We start from the raw sequence: 6017 nt of genomic DNA, 5'->3' as shown, positions 1-6017 counted from the left end.
AGCGAGCCGTGCTCAAGCCACCAGTGGTGTTCCTCGTGTTTCCCATGTAAGCCTTTGAAAAGAATGAAAGGCAGGCTGTGATTGGCTGGCAGCTGGGACGTGACGGTTGGTTGGGAGATGCTGGCTGGGTGCTCTTTGTTTGGAGAAGTTGGATTGATTATTCACGATGGATGCGGGCTTCCTGGGAGGGGATAGGAAAGAAGAGCAGGCCCCGAGCACTAGGAATGGGGACACGCATTGACTAGGTTATTGAATAAATAACACCAGGACTATGAGTAACGAGATTACAAGTCCGTCCCTATGAAAGTGGATTTTGTCCTCTAGTTACAGAGTTTCCGTTAGGGCTCATTCAGATGCCGTATGCTGTCCGCAAAAAAGCGGATCCGTTTTTTACGGATTAGAGGCTGACCCATTCACTTCTGTGGGGGTCCTTTATTCCATTCCACGGCTCTGCAAAACAAATGAAACATGTCCTATACTTGTCAGTAAAAATCGGGACTTGACCCCATTGAAGTCAATGGGTCCGCACAAATACATGCTGAACTGTCCGCAAAAAAAAAAAGGATCCGCATGTTGCGGACAGCATATGGCCGTCTGAATGAGTCCTTACAGTAAGCGTCCATTCACACGTCCGTATGTGTTTTGCGGATCCACAAAACACGGACACCGGCAATGTGCGTTCCTCATTTTGCGGACCGCACATCGCCGTCACTTAATAGAAAATGCCTAATGTTGTCCGCAATTGCGAACAAGAATAGGACATGTTCTATTTTTTTTTCGGGAACGGAATTGCGGACGTGTGAATGGAGCCTAAAGCTGGGTTCACATCACGTTTTTGGCATCTGTTTAAAGGGTTTCTACCACCAGAAATGCCGTTATGTAGCTGACTGATATAGCGATGCGCTAATGTCAGCACTACATAACAGTATGTTTCTAACATTAGTCCCTGCAGCCGTTTTTGTAAAAAATGTGGGCGTAAAATCAGCACCTAGAGGCTCCGTCCACTCACGCTTTATCCCGCCCAGGTCCCCTGTTCTGCCCGCCCAGCTCCTCTTGATTGATGCCACTGTTCCCTGCATCATTGGTAAAATCCCACGCCTGCGCCGTTCACTTCTGTCTTCAGCGCAGGCGCAGTGAGTGAAGGCCGCTCTCCTGATGCCGGATTCCTCACTGTGACGTAGTTGGTGCAGGCGCAGTGAGGAATCCGGCACCAGGAGCGCATCATTCACTCACTGCGCCGAAGACAGAAGTGAACGGCGCAGGCGCGGGATTTCGCCAACGATGCAGGGAACAGTGGCATCAATCAAGAGGAGCTGGGCGGACAGAACAGGGGACCTAGGCGGGATAAAGCGTGAGTGGACGGAGCCTCTAGGTGCTGATTTTACGCCCTCATTAGCATATAATAAAAGTGCATTTTTTACAAAAACAGCTGCAGGGACTAATGTTAGAAACATACTGTTATGTAGTGCTGACATTAGCGCATGGCTATATCAGTCAGCTACATAACGGTATTTCTGGTGGTAGAAACCCTTTAACGTATACATTGGGAAAAAGGATGTAAAAACAGCACACCACGCTTTTCTATCCTGCAGAGTCAGTGACGGATGGCTCTGTATGGCATCAGTCTGGAGGATCCGTTAACATATACCGTATTTTTCACTTTATAAGACGCACTTTTTTTCCCCCAAAAGAGGGGGGAAAATGACAGTGCGTCTTATAAAACGATGGTTGACTTTTTTTACAGGGCTGACACGGATGTATCGCCGGCCGCTATGCTGCACAGTCTGGCCGGCGATACATCAGTCACAGTGCGGGGAGGGAGGAGGGGCTGGAGGCAACTCACAGCGGGGCCCGGTGCAGTCACTGTAGTACACCGGGCCCCGCGCACAGAAGTCTCTTTGTATGTAAAATCTTTCATTAATCCTTTATACCGTAAATCGCTCTCCTTTTGATAAACTTTACTAGCCTAATCGCCTGCATCAGTACTCACTATGAATGTAGCGTGCGGTCCCTCCGGCGTGTGACTGACGTCACGCTCCTCCCACTTCATTAATGAAGCAGGAGCAGGCTGAAGTCATGCGCCGGAGGGACCGCACGCTACATTCATAGTGAGTACTGATGCAGGCGATTAGGCTAGTAAAGTTTATCAAAAGGAGAGCGATTTACGGTATAAAGGATTAATGAAAGATTTTACATACAAAGAGACTTCTGTGCGCGGGGCCCGGTGTACTACAGTGACTGCACCGGGCCCCGCTGTGAGTTGCCTCCAGCCCCTCCTCCCTCCCCGCACTGTGACTGATGTATCGCCGGCCACACTGTGCAGCATAGCAGCCGGCGATATATCAGTGTCAGCTAGTTTATCAAATGGAAAGCGATTGATTCAGGATTAAATAAATATTTTACATACAAAGAATAAAGTACTGTAATGCTGTGAAACATAGGGCCATGAGGGGGACCAGCATAAGATACTATATGTGTGTCACCCACACATATAGCATCTTATGCTGGCCCCCCTCATGGCCCTATGTTTCACAGCACACATCCCCCATAACAGTGCATCATCCATAGATCCCCCCCATAACAGTGCATCATCCACAGATTCCCCCCCCCATAACAGTGCATCATCCATAGATCCCCCCCATAACAGTGTGTCATCCACAGATCCCCCATAACAGTGCGTCATCCACAGAGCCCCATAACAGTGTCATCCCCAGACCATTAGTTCAAAATCCACCAAAAGCACACCTTTTGGTTCAAAATATTTTTTTTCTTATTTTCCTCTTCAAAAACCTAGGTGCGTCTTATAATCAGGTGCGTCTTATAAAGCGAAAAATACGGTACTTTTTTTGTATACGTTAAATGGATTGGAAAAACATGCCAGGTGGAGAAAGGTCATGTGACTCAGTGTTCAATGCCAGTGTTGTGTCAGTGCACCTGTGCTGTGGTATCATGACGGCGCACTTCAGCAGATCCAGGTCTTCTATCTTCATTCAGCAGGACCTGCGCTGACATCACTGAGCGCGATTACGTCATCAAAGGTCCTTTTGCAGGTCCTGAAAGAAGACGATGCCGGCTGCGCGATCGAGTGGATGAGGTGAGTTAATATATTATTTTTTTTTAACCCCTCAAGCCACATTTTACTAAGCATTCTGTATTAAGAATGCTATTATTTTCCCTTATAACCATGTTATAAGGGAAAATAATACAGTAAATTGACTTTAATGGGGTCCAGGGTTGATCATCTCCTAGCAACCATGCGTGAAAATCGCACCGCATCCGCACTTGCTTGCGATTTTCACGCAGACCCATTCATTTCTATGGGGCCTGCGTTGCGTGAAAAACGCAGAATATAGAAAATAGTGCCAGCCCCCCAATAGTGCCAGCTCCCCCATAGTGCCAGCCCCCCCATAGTGCCAGCTCCCCCCCATAGCCATAGTGACAGCTCCCCCCCAATAGTGCCAGTTCTCCCATAGTGCCAGCTCTCCCATAGTGCCAGTTCTCCCCCATAGTGCCTGCCCCCCCTATTGTGGCAGCCCCCCATAGTGACAGCTCCCCCCCATAGTGCCAGCCCCCCCAATAGTGCCAGTTCTCCCCCCATAGTGCCAGCTCCCCCATAGTGCCAGCCCCCCCTATTGTGGAAGCCCCTCCATAGTGCCAGCTCCCCCCCACAGCCATAGTGACAGCTCCCCCCCATAGTGACAGCTCCCTCCGCAAAGAAAGAAAAAAAAAAAGCACTAATACATCAGCAGCGATGCGATGCAGGCCTCTTCCGGCCTGTGTCCCTGCTGTGTGCTGCCCGGCTCAGGCGGCACGATGATAATGACGTCATTGCGCTGCCTGAGCCGGCCTCTGATAGGCTGCAGGCATTAGTGCCTACGGCCTATCAGAAGAACAGGGGAGGGACACGCCTCTCCCTCCCCTGCCCCACAGCACAGCCATCTGTATCGCTGTCCTGAGGACGGCGATACAGATGAATATGGAGATGAGCGCTTCCACAGTGGAAGCGTTCATCTCCTACTGCCCGGCCCCCCCACCGCTGTCGCAATTACATCCAGGGCCGCGCCGCCTGTGGTGATCGGCGGTGCGGCCCTGAGGAATAAAAAATAATAAAATAATAATATTATTTGTTAAAGACGGCCCAGCGGACGTTTCTTTTAGGGAGGCCTGGGGGGCAATTGCCTCCCTGCCCCCCGACCCAGCCCGCCCCTGTGCCTATCCCATGCATGCTTAAACTCCTTCACTGTATTTGCAGCTACCACTTCTGCAGGAAGGCTATTCCATGCATCCACTACTCTCTCAGTAAAGTAATACTTCCTGATATTACTTTTAAACCTTGTAGCAGTTTTTCTTCTTTTAAATATTCTCTCCTCTTTTACCTTGTCGATTCCCTTTATGTATTTAAAAGTTTCTATAATATTGTATACCTTTTGTACACTGTATGTAATACTCTATTGAACAATTTATGAACACTCTTGTTCACAACTTATGTACATGTGTACTCTGTACGTATGCTTTCATTTACGCTTTTATGTCAATTGTGTTTAAAAAACTCAATAAAAGTGAATTTAAACAAAGTTTCTATCATATCCTCTCTGTCTCGTCTTTCTTCCAAGCTATACATGTTAATGTCCTTTAATCTTTCCTGGTAAGTTTTATCCTGCAATCCATGTACCAGTTTAGTAGCTCTTCTCTGAACTCTCTCCAAAGTATCAATATCCTTCTGGAGATATGGTCTCCAGTACTGAGCACAATACTCCAAATGAGGTCTTACTAGTACTCTGTAGAGCGGCATGAGCACCTCCCTCTTTCTACTGGTAATGCCTCTCCCTATACACCCAAGCATTCTGCTGGCATTTCCTGCTGCTCTATGACATTGTCTGCCTACCTTTAAGTCTTCTGAAATAATGATCCTTTAATCTCTTTCCTCAGATACTGAGGTTAGGACTGTATCACTGATTTTATATTCTGCTCTTGGGTTTTTACGCCCCAGGTGCATTATCTTGCACTTATCAACATTAAATTTTAGTTGCCAGATTTTTGACCATTCCTCTAGTTTTCCTAAATACTTTTCCATTTGGTGTATCCCTCCAGGAACATCAACCCTGTTACAAATCTTTGTGTCATCAGCAAAAAGACACACCTTACCATCGAGGCCTTCTGCAATTTCGTTGATAAAGATATTAAACAATATGGGTCCCAGAACAGATCCCATGGTCTGAATATACTCCATTGACTACAACCCTCTGTTGCCTGTCCCTCAGCCACTGCCTAATCCATTCAACAATATGGGAGTCCAAGCCCAAAGACTCTAATTTATTGATTAGCCTTCTATGTGGGACAGTATCAAAAGCCTTACTAAAGTCTAGATAAGCGATGTCTGCTGCACCTCCTCCATCTAATATTTTAGTCACCCAATCAAAAAAATCAATAAGATTAGTTTGACATGATCTCCCTGAAGTAAACCCATGCTGTTTTTCATCTTTCAATCCATGGGATTTTAGATGTTCCACAATCCTCTCCTTAAGTATGGTTTCCATTCATTTCCTTACTATTGATGTTAGGCTTACTGGCCTATAGTTGCCCGATTCCTCCCTACTACCTTTCTTGTGAATGGGCACAACATTTGCTAATTTCCAATCTGGGACGACTCCTGTTACCAGGGATTGGTTAAATAAATCTGTTAATGGTTTTGCTAGTTCACCGCTAAGCTCTTTTAATAGTTTTGGGTGTATCCCAGTAGGCCCCTGTGACTTATTTGTATTAATTTTAGACAGCTGACTTAGAACCTCTTCCTCTGTAAAGACACATGCATCAAAAGATTCATTAGTCTTCCTTCCTAACTGAGGTCCTTTTCCTTCATTTTCCTTTGTAAAAACTGAACAGAAGTATTCATTGAGGCAGTCAGCTAGTTCTTTATCTTCTTCCATATACCTTCCTTCTTTTGTTTTTAATTTTTCAGATCGGGAGCAGAGGCGGGAGCAGATAAGATCCAGAGTGTGACCATCTCTGTGGGTGGG

Source organism: Bufo bufo, chromosome 4 (assembly GCF_905171765.1).
Source record: "Bufo bufo chromosome 4, aBufBuf1.1, whole genome shotgun sequence".
NCBI lineage: Eukaryota > Metazoa > Chordata > Amphibia > Anura > Bufonidae > Bufo > Bufo bufo.
The sequence above is the reverse complement of the archived record's forward strand: the minus strand, read 5'-3'. Positions refer to the sequence as shown.